Source organism: Diorhabda carinulata, chromosome 2 (assembly GCF_026250575.1).
Source record: "Diorhabda carinulata isolate Delta chromosome 2, icDioCari1.1, whole genome shotgun sequence".
Taxonomy (NCBI): Eukaryota; Metazoa; Arthropoda; class Insecta; order Coleoptera; family Chrysomelidae; genus Diorhabda; species Diorhabda carinulata.
The window spans coordinates 4056116-4074053 of NC_079461.1; the positions used below are offsets into that span (position 1 = coordinate 4056116).

Sequence of the window (17938 nt, forward strand, 5' to 3'; positions counted from 1 at the left end):
GCGGTAATTATCTATGCAGTAACGCAAATATACCAGGTGTAATGTAAAAAACTTATAAATTACAAATATATAATTAGATTCGATTCGTTATTCATTTTTTTTTAAGAATTAAGAATAAGAATTAAGTGTTAATGATTTGGGTTCGACTTTGAGAACAATTGAAGAACAAAGGGATATACACTACCCGTCAAAAGTTTTTCCCCACCTCGTAATTTTAAAATTATAACTTTAACTAATTTCTATGATAACGTGCTGTGATTTATACTTTTGAATCAAGACATATTCTTGTGAAGTTCCTATACGAATTGTTTTCGTTATCGCAAATCCTTGTAAATTTTTAAATTGGTAGAACCAAGAAACTATCGGTTGAAACGCGTACATTAATCGCAATATTAGACAGTTTCACGGTCACCTGGTTTTTTGGCTCTAGAAAATCGAAAAATGGATGGATTTATAAAAAAAATTAGTAGAAATAGCTGGAATGAAAATTTCTCATAGTTTTACTGTTTTAAATTGTAAAAAAACGGTTTTGCAAAATAATCCTTTACAAAAAATTATGGTATTTATACACTTTCGCGGTCACCTGGTTTTTTGGTTAGGTTAGGTTAGGTTAGGTTAGATTAGGCTGGCTCTAGAAAATCGAAAAATGGATGGATTTTAATGATCTTGGTCTCAAAATGTTCCATTTTACGGCGGATTTATAAAAAAAATTAGTAGAAATAGCTGGAATGAAAATTTCTCATAGTTTTACTGTTTTAAATCGTAAAAAAAAACGGTTTTGCAAAATAATCCTTCACAAAAAATTATCTCATTATCAGATAAAGTTCTTATATTTTTTTTGTATTCTACATAAATTAATAAACAATTAAAAAAAAATCCAAAAAGAATGATTTTTTCAGTTTTTATAGCTTAAAATGAAATCGATGAAAAACAATCAATTTTCGTGAATAGTTTCGTACTGTATTCTTCAATGTTAATAGTTTTTGGACAATTAAAAATCGAAAAATAGATAAAATTTATAAATTTGGTCTCAAAATGTTCCATTTTACGACGAATTTATGAAAAACACGGGGGTAGTGGCTGAATTTGCGGTTTTTAATAGTTTTAAACCTTAAATAGTAGAAAAACTTTTTTTTTTCAAAATATTCATTTTTTTATGTAAATTGCGAAAAAAAATATACGAACTTGATTCCACGACGTCAGAAACAGTTACGAAGGATTATATGTAGAAAGTCATTTTTTTTGCATTTAAAGTCATGAAACTGTAAAAAAAAATTATTTTTTTTAATTTTCGTATTTTTTTTATAAATCCGCCGTAAAATGGAACATTTTGAGACCAAGATCATTAAAATCCATCCATTTTTCGATTTTCTAGAGCCAACCTAACCTAACCTAACCTAACCTAACCAAAAAACCAGGTGACCGTGAAAGTGTATAATTACCATAATTTTTTGTAAAGGATTATTTTGCAAAACCGTTTTTTTACGATTTAAAACAGTAAAACTATGAGAAATTTTCATTCCAGCTATTTCTACTAATTTTTTCTATAAATCCGCCGTAAAATGGAACATTTTGAGACCAAGATCATTAAAATCCATCCATTTTTCGATTTTCTAGAGCCAAAAAACCAGGTGACCGTGAAAGTGTATAATTACCAATTTTGAAATTGGTAGAACCAAGAAACTATCGGTTGAAACTCGTACATTAATCGCAAGTCTTCATAGTTCAACGTGTCAAAAACTATGGAGCTTTGTCGATAGAAAACGTTCGGGGCGGTCTAGAAAAACCACAACAGCAGAGGAAGTAGCTCAGATCAATGAATTTAGGAATCTGCCTTTGAGTACTTCCACAGTAAAAAGGAGCTGACCTTTTTCGCAATGAACAGACCTCTGTCGAGACGTCAAAATAAAAGTAAAAGGTTGCTGATTGGCTGAACAATATGGAAATTTGTGTGGGAGACAGTTTCATGGGGTGATGAGTCAAAGTTTGAGGTTTTTGGGTCTAAAAAAAAAGAGTGTTTACGTGCAATTCAAAGGAAGAATGGATGTTAGATCCATGTGAGGAGGGGCGACTGGAGACCTGGTAAAAATTGAGGGGATTTCGAAGACAAAATGTTCAAAGAAAATGAAAATTTATCTTCCAGCATGACAACGATTCCAAGCATCCCTTGAAACTGTGCAAATAGTATTTGAAATAATTGGAAAAGAAGAATGTACTGAAATTAATGAAATGGCCGTTACAGTCGACTGTCCCCACCCCGATTGAGTTGTTGTTTGTCAAATTGGACAGAAAAGTTCAAAAGACCGCTTACAATAAACATGATCCCCTAGCTTTTTCGTAGATAAAGCAATCTTAGAAATTCTGCATAAAAAATCCTTCGACCTAATTCTCTATACGGATGCCTCCAAAGTGGAATCCGGTTTCGGTTGCGCAGTCACTACAAATCACGATTTCATAAGTTGAACTGTACTCCCCATATGTACTGACTCTCTTTCATCCATACAGTCAATTACAACTATATTCACCGATCATCCAATAGTCCAAAATATTCATGACATCTACCAAACTCTCATTGCTCTTGATATAATTTCAGACTTCTAAATGTTTTTCCTATAGTTCATATGTTGGAAGATTTGTCAATCCAAGAGGATTCAAAGACTTTACTTTACTTTTTACATCAAGTATATCAAAGATTTGTATAAAGATACGAATGCCTATTTTATTTCTATCAAACATTTACTCCAATCGCAAAAACCTATAGAAAACGTAATTAAAGATATACTAGCTTGACAGTAAGTAATTGAATTACTCGTATCTTCTGAAACCAATGATAAATGAATGATCTCAATTAATCAATTATAGTAGAACCCCCGTAAATCGAATCTAGATAAGTCGAAAACCTGTCAAACCTCTGGCTTCCATAGCACACTGGAATTGCTGGAAACGAATCTGCAGATCGTCATGCCAAAGAAGCCACAAAGAATCATCCCGAAATCCCAGTTCGGCTTGGCAATAATTTGAAGTCTAACTTCAAAAACCTCATTCAAAAATCTTGGCGCGATACGTGGAGCAAAAATACTACAGCATTACATCACATCCACCCATCTACTTTTCACCTTTCCCCAAACTTTTTGAATAGGAGAGAAGCTGTGATAATAAGAAGACTATTTGTCGTCCTGTCTGCCAAAGTTGTCAAGTTTCTGCGTCTATTAAAAACATCCTCACCGACTGCATTGAATACTCTACCGGATACCAGCGGTTTGATATGAAAACCAATCTCGAGGAGTCACAGTTCTGATTCTCCAAATAAATCGATATTTGTTCTTCTCAGTCATAATTCTCCCTCATTTTAACCCCCTACTATACTCCCGAGTATTTTTTCTTTTCTCGTTTATCTCTTCTTCTGCTTCGTTCAGAATCCAAGTTTGGCCTTCTTGCTCGCTGTTGGTTTTATTATTGTTTTATGCAGTTACAACTTCGCCTTTCTGGATATTTATTTGTTATTATTATCGCATTCAGATTTCCTCCCTCGTCCTCCCTCCCTTTCTTGATCGCAGATCTCCCCGTTTTACTCCTGTGTTGGTCTGGAGACAGTTTGATATTCTTTGGTTTGTTCATCTTCGATTTCGTATTATTTTGGAAAGCCTGTGCCACCAAAAGTTTGTTTTGAGATATTCAAGATTTAAATAGGGTAAACTGTGTACATGTGCCCGTCTAATAACTCGTAAATGTACAACTCCGAAATTTCGCTCAGCTGGTATACTTAGAATGAAGTTTTGTCATGGAAGACATCTTGCCAAGCTGGGTATTATACAATCATCAACCTATACCACCTGCGATGATAATTCTTATACTGATCTCAATTATACTTTCTTCGGATGCAGCAATCACATTCATAAAACAGACAATTTATTACAGTCACTTGTTAAACAAAACTACTCCCTACCTTTAAACCTCATAAACCTTTTGTTGCTTGTATTCGAAGGACCGATTTGTTTGAAGTTTATATACTTCAATTGAACAAAAAGAAAATAAAATATCTAATACAAACAAACAAACATTAAAATATGTTATGAATCCGGCTCGAAAGACCAATGTTGTTTGTATTTGAATTTTGTACACCTTTTAACCCTAGATAACCGACATACTTTAGATCTATTAGTGAATTTTCTCAAAGATATTGAAATTAATATTTGGATAGAGCTTTTTTTTCACACATATAAGTCGGAATTTATCCAGACAATCATTGTATGTTTAAGAACTTGATGTGAAATTTTGGAGAGTTAAAATAATATGAGGAATAAATATTTGTCGATAAAAGAAAACTCGAATTTTTAGATCCGAGTTTGTAGAAAAGCTTTTTAGTTATATGCTATAAAAGCAGACATTCTGAAAAACAAACAATTATTCTAAACTGTATCGATTCGGCATTTATAAAAAACGAACAAACATTTCCACTTACATGAAAATACGCTAATGGATGTCGAAAAAACTCACCTGAAACAAAACATTCAATTTATATTGAATCTAGTTGAAACAAAAAAAAATCGCAATCATTTTTTATAATAATTCTGTTCGATCGAGAAAAAATCATCCTGAACATCAGTGTCATATAATCGATGTAGTAAAAGTGAATATATTGTTAGTTTCAAACTTCTTTCAAATGTCACCTGTCAATATATGACATATATCTGACAGATAGATTAGTTTTAATACTCGTACGAGTGGAACAGCCAAATTCGTTAATAAATGAATGAGGGCGTGTTTGGAAAACACGACGTAGTATTTTTAAATGCGCATTTTTTACAAAAAAAAAATAAATATACAGTATGAGAAATATATAAATGGCTAATATCAACTTCTTATTTTAAAAACAACTCCCTGTATACTATTTATTTAAAAAAATTGACAAAATATAAATTTAATTGATTTCACTAATTCGCTACATTACACTCCAAATATAGGGCGATTAAAAAAAAGGTCTTTAGGATGGATAAAAAACTGATAAATATCTGGGGTTTGCTCAGTAAAAAATCTTCGTAAAACCATCGGGATTAAAAATAAATAGCGTTTAAGAATTAAAAATAGACACATTTTTTACGATTTTGACTGTTATAGAGGGCGCTAGTTACACCGTTCGAGCATAATTTTTCAATATCAGGTTTATTATGCAAACTTTAAAGTGAATTTAAACAACATGTTTTTTTTCTGAGCAAACGTGAGTTTTCTATTTATTTCAGAGACAGTTACACCTTTTTTTGAATCACCCTGTATATTTTCCTCACAAGCGTTGTTTTTAACATTATAATTATTAAAAATAATACAAAGAACTGAAACTTCTATTCATGATATAAAGGTATATTTGCAAGGCCGACAATACGAAATAGACAATTCCATCCAGTTCATTGCTTGTTGAAATGCAACAGAGTGTAGTAATTAAACCCGACGACAAGTTCTAATATACAACATCTCTCGTTTCCCAGTTTCCTATTCAAACAAATTCCATTGTAAATAAAATACCAACGTTAAATTTTGTCTTGTTTCATTTGGCATGAACATTCATTTGATAAGAGTATGATAAACCACCCCACGACGATCATCATAAAATTCTATACATAGACTTATAGAGGGTAGAGGTTATAAGTACCATTTGTATGTAAATTGTAATTCAAAGTTTGACCAGAATGGCGCTCCTGTCGGACAGGATATCATATGATCGTTCGGTTCAGTCTTCCGTCCGTCTTATTTGAATACGCAGTGTTAAAAAATTTCTGTAGCACAGAGATGGTTCCGAGGAATTTAACAAAAAATTTTTTATAAGTTCGTAGACTTAAATGAATTCGACATGACTTTTATCAATTTTTTACATTCTTTATGTAATGAAAAAAAAACTCTGAATATTATAACGGACGATGAAAAATATTATTTTGAATATTTTTAAAAAATTTTAAATGACTAACGTAAAGAATTTGATGGACACTTTCTGTAGCACAGAGTTGGTTCCTAGGAATTTAACAAAAAATTTTTTAGACTTAAAAAAATTCGACATAACTTTTATCAATTTTTTACATTCTTTATGTAATGAAAAAAAAAACTGTGAATATTATAACGGACGATCAAAAATATTATTTTGAATATTTTTTTGACGGAAAATATATTTTATATCCAGGGCCGGATTAAGATTTATAAGGCACGGGGCTAAAATAATGACGGGGCCCCCTTAAGGAATTCGAAAACCCGGAAAAATTCACAAAATAATATCAATACGTTAGATGTGGTATCAACACATCAAAAAATACAGAATGATTTCCAAATGATGGGGCTCTCTTGGACCTGGGGCTATAGCCCCCCCAAGCCCCTAGCTTAATCCGGCCCTGTTTATCGAATTGAAACTATATGAAATATAGAAATATAAAAAAACGCATACTTCTTCTCTATTAGATGTAGAGTGGAAAATTAGTTAGCAAATGTTTTCATTTTATTGTCAGTATTTTTCGTGAATATTTAATGAATTACAAAACTTGATTGAGTGGTCAACAAATACCAGTTCGCCAACGTCCATAGTAATCTACCTAAATACTAAACTTTCCCAAACAAGTTAATCTTCTTCTAGGTCGATTAAACTTTTCCGGAAAGGTTTTTCCAACTATTAGAAAACAGATCGCGATGAACTTTTCCTATTACCTCATCCATTAATTCTTGACATTGTTTTTTTTTTTAATAGGAAGGTTGATATTTCGAAAACGAAAAGAACATCTACGTAAATTTCGATTAATAGAACTAATCTTCATATTTTTTAACGAAAAAATATCGCACTAATATTTAGTAGGGGGTCTTCTGGAACCACAACTTCTGATAAAAAAAAAAACAAAATTAGAATTTTGTTTATATGAAAATTTGGTGAATGCGAATTATAGATCCACCATTTTAATGTTCAAAATAAACCCACTACGTTAATACCTGGGCGATAATCATTCAATAAACAAATTTCGTTACATAGAGACTTACCATTTTAACTTATCTCGAATAGGGATTACTTATAGGGTGGTTGAAAATAATATTAAATGGGATCTAATGGCAAGCGACACTTCTTTTTAAAGGTATTTAGAATACCTATTCAATCAATCTAATTTTTCTTTGATTTTCGATGCGTAAACTTTAAATTAAAGATATCACCACAGAAAAAAATCTAGTAAACTTTAAATTAAAGCCATTCTATTAGACCGCGTCGTCTTATCCATCCATATAACGTCTTATTACAAAGTAATAGTGTGCAGGAGTACCAAATTACCAAATATAATAGCCGAAACGCTACTCAATAGAATAGGGATCTTTAGAAAGTCTTGGATGTCTGAAAACCTCCCGGAACCGGATTTTATTGCTACTAAACATTGCAGGAAAAAAAGGTTCAAGATAAAGCGTTAATTTTTAAAATTTTGGTCATCTTTTTGGCGTTTTCGCCGACTTTTGGCTTAATGAACACTACCTGTTTATCGAAACTACGAAAACCTCAAATAAGCATAAAAATTATATAAATTTTCATCAATAATTAATACTTGTCTTTGCCAAAATTTACTGTTTTTTTATTCTAACCATGAAAAACATCATAAATCCGAAAAAAAATAGTATGATTGAAAAGGTAATACCTTTGCCATAAGATCCCACTTAATATTATCGATTTCAGTTACCTGGTGATGTCATCGATGTCTATTACGTCATCTGTCAACTCTTTTTACGTCTATGTAATTAGAGAAGTGAAATGGTTTAGACTTTAGAGCTGTCAAGTAATTATAAAATGTCAGTGAAAAATCACAAACTTCGAGTTTATCTTATTACACATACAAATGTTGTAATTGAATTCCTAAAACCCTGATATTCATTCTGAACCAACCGGTATATTAAAAGAGGTAAAGAGCTCAGCAATAACATATATATACAAGCCATTAGTATCAATTGGAGCAGCAAGCAACTTTTAAAGATGGCAACCATGTGATGTGGTGAAGTATCCGGTACTTATGATTATCATACGAGGTACCTGACTCGAATCAAAGATGGCGGTAGCTGTTTGAAAAATACCACTGTATTAGAAAGTACACAATCTATACAGCATATGTTTCAAGTTTGGAGACGCCACGTTGTTTGGTATTTATTTGGTAGCCATCAATAAACGAGGTAAAAAATTAATCATCGTTAAATACTTTTATTTGAAAGGTATTAGCCCAACCAATATAAAATCTGAACTAGATTCTACTTTGGATGAGACTGCTCCTTCGTTATCAACAGGAAAATATTTGGTAGGAAATTTTAAACGAGGCCGTACGACCTGCGAAGACCAGCATCGCAGTGGTTGACCAAATGAGGTGACTACTTCAGAAGGAAATCCACAAAGCGGTACTGGATGATGGTCAACTGAAAGGGCGCGACCTAGCAGACATAATCGAAAAAAAACAGCGTCGTGAAGACGTTTCCATCGAGTGTGACAATGTTTCATAACCATGGATGAAACGTGGATCCAATAATCAAAACAAAAGTAGAACCGGCTCCAAGGAAGGCAAATACCGTTCCATCTGCAGGAAAGGACATGGCGTCGGTTATCTGGAGATAATGAAAAAGCACGATGGGACTATATTGATAAACTAGGTGTTAAGTAAAAACGGCCGCATTTGGCTAATAAAAATGTGTTGTTTCGTCGAGACAATGCACCAGCTCACACTTTGGTTATTGTAATGGCCAAAATTTGAGAATTGAAGTTTGAATTGCATCCTGTTCGGGAGATTTATCCCCCTCGGATGTTTTTCTGTTCCTCGACGTTAAAAAAAGGCTCGTGGCCGGAAATTTTCCAATAATTAAGAGATGATTTGGACTGTTAATGGTTATTTCGAGGAGCTTGTCGATTCTTATTAAAAAAAGGTTATCGAACTTATCGAACATCGCTGGGAAAAGTTTATGGAATTGAAAGGATATTACGTTGAAAACTAAATATATTTTTTTTCCAAAATTTTGACGGTCCGTGTACTTCTGGGACCATCGTATATCAAATTATAATTAAAAATCCAGTACGTTTATGTCTTTTTATTTACGTACGCTGAACTTTATCCAATTTACATTCTTCTTATTACATAGTTACACATAAGAAATAGAAGACGAATAAGGAAAATATCTCAGTCTCCAGAGTATGGTTACGACAAACAAAGAAAATGCCTTGACCGACGTTCAAACGTTAATGGTCAATAGACTAGTTGAAGAGGTTATTCTCACGGTAGAAATATTTACAAAGATACATTTCAAGCAATAAACGAGTATTGATTATACACTATTTCTTACATTTCCTTATTTCTTTTCATATACGCGTATGTGAGTTTTTAAATATATTTTAATTTATTCCTCATTGAACTATTCACAACATTTCCTTAAGCAAACAACACACGTTCGACAAACATTGTCCTTCAAGTGATCCCTTCATAACAACTTGTTGCTAAAATCAAATTGATGAAATCATTCACCACCAACAAGATGGAGCTTCACCATATTATGTTATTCCAGTTAAACAGGAAATTGGTCAAAGGTAAGCAATGGAATGGCCATCAGTATCACCCTAATTAACGCTTCCAGATTGTTTCCTATGAGATCATCTAAAATCGAGAGCGTGTAGCGAGAGATTCAGTCAGAAGTTCATAGAAACCTTCTTCTTATTCTTTTTTAAGATCTCGTGATCTGTTAGTTCTGCAGGTTCTTCTGTATCAGTTCTTGGGAGGTGAACTGCCAGCTGTCCATCCATTTCTTAGGTGGTTCTCTTTTCTCTATTGGTTTCCCTTCAAGTACGACGCGTGGCAGTCTAATTTCTTCCATTCTTCCCAATCTTACGATGTCTTGCGCCTCACTTTTTCCCACTAGAATCCTGAACGTTTTCTTTTCGGCTACCCGAAGCATGCTTTTCGTTTTGTGGGTTTCCTTTCTGGTTTTTATTTCGTATGTCATGATTGGCCTGCCTTAAGCCCTCCGATATGGCAGTCGCTTTGTTGATCTGGCTTCTTAGGTTCTTCACTGGGTCGTGTTAACTCGACAGGTTCAATCCCAGATGTTTCAATTGTGAGACTTGTTCCATGATTGGCTGACCTGGGCAGAATTTGTGTAGTTGTCTCTGTAGGTCGTTCTGCGTTTACGCGAGAAAACAGAAATGGGCTGAGGCTGCCGCCCTGCTTGATGCCTCCTGGTGTTGTTTCCTGCTTTAATTTGGTCGTATTGAGACTGCGGAATGCTCTGGTTTTATAGAAATAATAAAGAAAATATTTATTACAATGGATTATTATTTTGCTAGGTACTCATCGATGACGTGGTCTACAGTTTAAAAGGAGCAGCATGTACCATAGCTTGTCTCATGCCATGTGTTTCAAACCATCTCCGCAGAGCCTTCTTTCCAAGCAGATTGCCGATACACGTAATACTTTGGGCTACAACAAGAACAATTTCTAGACCCATTGGTGTATTTGCTGAGCCTAACGTGTCATCCTCTTCATTATCCTTCCCGAATGACCGGGAACCCAAACGAACTAGACTTTACAGTCATTATTCACCAGGTCTTGTAGGACTTTTTCATTCTCCTTTCTATCCCTTTTTCCCTAAGAGCTTATTTTGGGGTGTCCTCCTCATTCATCTGTGTACTAGAGCAATTACTATTCTCATCAACTTGAATATAATCCGGTTTTGGTCACAAATTTTTCTAAAAAATGCTAAAATTTGTTTAAAAACAAAAAATAATATATTTATGATTTGATAGGATGTGGAAGAGGAATTTCGTTGACCTTCCAATCAACTTTTTAGACGATTTATTGTTATTTATATTGTTCATTATTGTATACATATACTACTAATACGAATTCGGGTCGTACAGAGTATTAATTCCACCCATAAGTTTGCGACACCTGCAGATATTTACCGCCATGTTAACGTGAATAATAGAGTTTAACTATTAACGCAGATGTTGCCCCAAGACTTTGTTGGCTTTAAATATTCAAAATGATTAAGAGCGGTGGTTGATATTACACAGAAATTACCGCAAACCTCCATAAAAACTGGAAAATCAGTACAAATTTTGCCAATTAATGCATATCATCAATATTTTCCAATAAATTGAATCTTGACGATTTAAATTAGGTTTTTCCGAAGTTATAGTCTATTTGTATGGATGGATGAGTGATAAAAGTTTTCCACAAGGTATGAAGAACATTATTTCATACTGGTGGACACCCAAATGGACGATTTAAGCCCGTACGATGTTCAAACGTCAAAAAATCTCCACTATTAAAACGCTGCGTCGTTGCATCATTACCTGTGTCTTTTCCTTCAATTGCTTCAACCATTACCTTCTCTTATTTGACCCCAAACCGATGATTTAAGAAGAAAAAGGCAGAGAAGAATCCAGTTCAGCTTTTATATTAGTAAGTTTGATACCACTTCCACTTTTGATCGGTACCAAAGACCTCTTCAAACATATTATTAATTTTCTGACAGTAGCATTTTTTAAATAATCAGTCTCTAGATCAGACAGATACTTATGAGGCTACTGAGATATCCTGAATTGGTATAAGAAGGATTTGTGATTGTTCCGTATTTGTCTTGTGTAACTCGGTTTCTAAAGACGCTTTATATAGCGTAATTGTGAGTTTCTCGGCTCTCAATTTCCAACTATTTCAGAAACGACGTTACATTCATCAATTGCTTTATTTACTTTTGAATTACTAATTGCTACCATCACTTATTCCCGCAGTATATTTGATATTAATATAATTTATTATACATCCCTCGTAACCTTATTTTAAAAATGATTAATCAACTTGAAACAACCGCTTGTATTAATTGGATCTTACGAAAAGAGCCCAATCTATGAAATCCAACGTAAATTCATAATCTAATTCAGTGTAATCTTCCTAAAGTCCAACGGAAGCTAAGTTTAATCGAAATTTTCAAAATGATTTCATTCCGAGGCCAACGCCTCGGAAAATGAAAGAACTGTAGCTTGTTGTGGGTTCAGAATATAAGCGGGGTTATGATATGGATAAGGATAATCAATCTGATGTTTTCAGTCTGTATAACAAATATGAATACTAATCTAAGCATATTTTCTAAACTTTCGGTACGCTACTGAATCGTGTATGATTTTTTTTTTTATATAAAAATGATTGAGTGCTAACAAGATTTAATTAAATAAATTAGTATGAAACTTCGGTTTGTCAAACACCTCGATCTATCATCGATAGAACACGACACCAATTTCCTGGGTTTTCATTTAGTTAACTGGAATGTTTGTATTGGAGTTTTTAGGCCATAATTCACACAATCGTTTAACTATTGGTGATCAGATGATTATCTAAATTGTACTTTAGCACGACATAAACAATGCAGGCTATTAAATAACAAGACTGGTTATGAAAAAGGGTTTTATTACCTTTCCATACGTTTTTTCCATTAATCTAAACAGTGCTGGAAGTCTTCTTTGGTGACGGCCTTTAGGAGGTCTGCCGTTTTTTGCTTTACCGCTCCCATCGACTCAAATCGGGTCCTTTTCAAAGCAGTTCTTTTTCTAACCCTTCTAACACTTCAAGGAAATCTGAGCAGACCCTTTGACGCAAGAGCTTTTGGTCAGGAGTCAGAGTTTTTAGCACAAACTTCGCACTGGCTTGTGTCATGTATAAAATTTGTCTAACCGTTTCTTTATCGGCGTTTACGGCCTCAGCAATCATCCGGATGCTCATTTGAAGATCTGCACGCACAATTTGGTTGATTTTGGTCACTGTTGAAACAGTCACAGGGCGACCTGGGCGCTGGGCATCTTCAGTGCTCCCTCGGCCCTTACTGAAGCCAGACACCACTCAAAAACACACGCACGAGGTAGAGAATTGTCCCCATAGACCCAACGCACTACTCGTTTTTTACCTCACCCGTCCATGGCGCCCTCTAGGCGCGCAGTTTCGTTATTTAACAGCCAGACCTCGTAGCAAGGGCTCTAAGAATAACCGCCCACAGCGGTGCAAATATAAAAAAGGTTGACAGGATGGAAAAATAGTACTGTGGCAGAAGTTTATGTGGATACCTCTGCCTTAGTCATTCAACAGCAAAGTAATTTGTCCACCAAAGAGAGATTCCACACAATGACTGTTCTCCATTGAAGATAAGTCAGATTAATCAAATCAAACGGGATCAACCATCGGGAAGAAACGGGATCGAAATCATAGTCATCCAACTGAAAAGGTACAACCAGCTGGGATCTTATGGCATTAGAGTTCATTTACATTTACTTATATCTCTCCTAGAAAAATTCTTGGCGTACCGCACAAGCTCTCAAAGTGTTTGGTTCTACGTCCATACACTCTCATTCCAGTTTTATTTATTCCTGCTCATTTCTAATATGATAGGTTAACAAAACCTTTTGAGCATGTTCTCCGGATGGACCGGTTGGGCAACCAACAACTTTCGCAGATCACATCTCAAGAACGGATTATATTACAGCTTATATTACAGAATTGATTGTCGTAGAGTCGAGATCGGTTCTAATGCCCCAGATCGCCGCTCCATACGTGACGATTGATCTCACAATTACCGTGTCCATCAACGGTAGAGTTGCAAACCCAATTCCTCTCTGCAAAGTTTCAGCAAACCATATGGGCACTACATATTATCTCTTTTCCGTGTTTGTTCGAGAGGTTACTATTAGGTAGGTCAATCAAGTCCTTTTCAAACTCCGCCGAGGTCAATCAGTTGTCTACTATTACCAAGCTTCACATAAGTGGGGATGCAACTACCCCATGTAGGGCATCCTCTAATTGAGTTGATGGAAAATTACATACTACGTTTTCTTTGTTGGTCAGAGCATTCAGAAAATCGTTTGTCAATTGTACCAATGCAGTCTTTGTCTTCTTTATCTGCGTATCGAGGAGGATGGAGAGGTTTCCACTGTTCTGATGTGGTCGACAGGTTTTTCCAGTTAAAAGAGTTAAAATTGCCCAACTAAATAATGTATTAACCATCTGTAATTTGTGACTTCCATCTTGCAAGTCTTGTCTATATTGAGTTAAAGAGACTACCACAAATATTTTTTATTTTTTTTTTAGTTTGCTTGCGTGCCTCTGTTTACGATAGCAAATTTCACACCTTATTGATTTTGTGTATAAGTTCACATAAAGGTCGAATTGTCTGATGGACTAAAAAAGGTAATTTTCATGCAATATTGACTTTATAACAATGAATGTGGATGCTTATTAAGCTCCATTACTATTGCAATCACGTATGTTCTGTTTTTGATGACTTTCAACACTTATAAAACTGAATTTGAATGATAATTATAGTTAATTTAGCTTACAGGGACCAGTTCGAGAGTCTACTTTAGTTGAACTATGTGTTATAGTCCATACGTTTATAAATAACAGGCTACAAGTTATACAGGGTCTTTCGAAACGTTCGCATGCGAGTTATATCACTGCATTAAGCGAAAAATAATCGATTAAAAATCACCAAACAATCACATGTTTATAACGCATAGATTAATCGCAAATTAACAATAAGGTTTAGCCAATTAAAGCTTGCGGAACGTTTAAGTTCCTCCCTATCCATAAAGTATATAGTTGCTGCCGCATTTTTGAACTTTGTGTTAGAAAAAGTCCAATTATATTTCAACGCGAGCGAGCTTTTTATCAGTATCAAGCAATCGCGGTACCCACCTCGCAGATATCTTTTCCATATGTTACAAGTTTGTAAATAATAACATGGTGGATACTAATATAATATTATACAAAATTGAACGGTTTAAAACGTAATTGAACTTTGAATTTTATATTTCATTTACATATGAATTATATAATCATGAGACCAGCAGTTTTTTTTATTTCTTTATTTCATTTTTTTTTCCAAAAATTGCCAGTCAAATGTGTTTTAACATTGTATCAACTGAACAAAGTTTTTGTTAGTCCAAAAGTCATATCTTTGTAGCACAAGAAGTGCTGCTGAATTCCAGACTATTTGTCTCCCTCTCCTTTGATGCTGGACACTTGGAGCAGGTTTTTCTTCTTTCTAGCTTGTCACTTTGGATGCAGGTTTTGAGGATCTTCGTTCCCAACATATGCTTGTATGGTAATCCTGATGTCACAAGAGATTACCTCGACATGAAAGGTACAAGATGAAGGAGTTGATCCACGGCACGACGGCTCTCAGTCAACTGAAGGTTACAAATAATAATTGGCGAGAAACTATTGGACAGCTACTGAGCGAGAAAAAGCGGACTAATTATCAGGGATGCCAAATTCGAAGAGTCAAATTTCCCGTCCGGTCTCAGAGACCGGTGATGCGGCTAAAAGCAATGGCACCAGTCGGTATCTTTCGAAATGGAGACAACACGAAAAATACTTATTTGTAATGTTTCAACTTTTAACTTTTAACACGCATGTCATACACTTTTGTTTAACTGTCCTATTTCGATAATGAAATAAGCGAATCTGGAGTGACATTTCATGACAAATTTCGTCATTGTCCAATTCTTGTCTTATGGTGTAAATTGAAAAATGTAGAAGGGAACTTAAATCGACCGGGGAAATTTTCAATGTGGGGAAAATCGATTCCAAATATTAGTTACATATATAAACAAAAATAATTCAACAGCTGCGTAGTGGATCAAAAATCGATTGAATCACTAATGAAACTGAGAATATTGCACGATTCCTTGGAAAATATCCATTTCCTTTTCCGCTTGAAGGAAGTTTACACTGACAAGTAAGAAGGTTAAATTTCAAAAGTATACATGTTTCCAGATAGGAAAATATAACTGGTATAGGATTTTACCGTGGAAAAAGCGATTCAGGAAATAAAGAAAATATAAAGGAAACGATGCTGCTCCGTATTATATAAAAGAAGAGCAAATATTGCCTGCGATACGTGAAATAAAAAGAAGAAACGGAAAGGAAGATTTATTTCTTGTTGAACGAACAAACACTTAGAGAAATGATACTAAAATCATCTGTGTCTCATAAATAATGTCGATTTTCATATGTGAAATTTAAACATGGACAGCTGATGTGAATGTGTGAGGGTTTATTGGGGAGTTACGGAAATTTTGAAACAGCAGCACTACTATTTTTTGCATCTAAGAATAGTTTACCAGGAGTTTTACAAAAAGCTTACAAATGGCAATACTAATACAATTATAAAAATCGAAATTGTAAACTATGTAAAACAAATGTAGATTCTAACTAGTGTCAGAATAAATAATGAATCTACGTAGTGGTTAATTGAGAAACTCAAGGATTCAACTTCAGCTTCACCAAATTCAAAAGCAAAAAAGCCAGAGGCAAAAATAAGATTCTAAAGAATAAAAACCCCGACTCGGCACTTCGAGGTTCTCCTTTCCTTTCCTGGTCATGACTGAATATTTGGGCATCAGCGTAGGTAGTATTGATGCTCGGTCACCGCCAAATATAAGCCAGATGGATGCCAAGACTCCTGAATTTTGATGGGGAGTCATTTAAGTTGATTTTCTCTCTGAACAACGAACTGTAAACTACCAGTATTATACTAAACTCTTAAAAAAACACCGTGAAATCAGTCCATCAGATCAAAACGACGATCCGTAATGCAATATTATAGCAAAACAACGCGAAACCAAATGCGGTTCATCTTAAGATGGAAACGTTGAACGAATTGGTTCCGGAATACTGGAACACCCTCCTTATAGTCCCGATTTGTCGCCATGCGACTATTATTTATTTGGTCCATTAACAGAGGTACTTTGTGCGCGACATATCGAGACATTTTTACGAAAAAGGCATTCGAAAGCTTCTGGAAAAGTAGCAAAAGTTCATAGTTTCAGATCTGTAACTTGATAATAAAATTTTTTATAGCAAAATATCACTTCATATTTGAATCACTACCCATATGAATTAATTTGAATCGATACAAACTGGCTACTGGCTACCAACGAGTACAAAAACTACCACTGAACTCGGTGTAGGTTAACCAGAGACTGCCCAACCATAAAACAGTGTAATAACTCTCGATCTGGCGATTTCTCGCATTGAAATAAACGTAAACCTTCACAGTTTGAACGATCTAAAAGTAGAAGTACGTCAATTATAGTACAGAATCTTCTTTCGAGCTAAAGAACATAGAAAAACATGGATAAACTAATCCTGAGATCTGTAAATCACATAGAGATCTCAAAAAATTTTATTACACCTCGTATAATCGAAAATTTATGATACTATTCATTCCATCTATGAATTTAGAAATTTCTCTTGGAAAATAAAACGATAGGGTACCATTGGAAATAGAATGAAAAGTCTATCAAAACGATGAGTCATTTTATCATCCCTTGTCATTTAGTGGGGCATCGTTTTTTTGCATATCATGAAAAAAGTGTCTCAATAGTTTTAGATAAGTCTCTTTGGTCATGTTAGTATTTTTTTCACATCACTTTTTTATATCCTTGTAGTGAACCGGTTGAAATTTCATTTGCCCCGCTCTCTCCTATCAAAAGAAATTAGATCCATCTTAAACTACACATTATTATTTATATGTATAATTAGAATTAGAAATATTTGTATAATAAACATTTTTATTACTTTTCAATTTGAAGTTGCTCGTAAAATAACGTTCTACATATTACTTTAAAATAAATTAATGTTATAAATATTTTATACATGTACGTTCTACTAGCGCCATCTCATCGAAATCGCTCGAACTACAACTCAAATATTATGTGCGGAAATCTACCGTTACTAATCGATCAATAGTAACCTTTAAAAAATATCAGTGCAGTTGAAATCATTTATTATTATTAACCAAATCAAAGTCTATCTGTTAATGTCAATATTTATTCACGTAATTGCAGAGGCGCAATTATTATTGGATCCTTGTTTACACATAATGTAAACATAGAGACTATACATCATCGATC

The 17938-nt window shown here is 34.2% G+C and overlaps 1 protein-coding gene across 28 annotated transcripts in view; it reads right to left on the minus strand.

The window, feature by feature from the left end:
* LOC130903946 (cAMP-specific 3',5'-cyclic phosphodiesterase) overlaps positions 1-17938 on the minus strand; it is a 248370-nt gene that overhangs the window by 137186 nt on the left and 93246 nt on the right. The gene's annotated exons all lie outside the window — the stretch shown is intronic.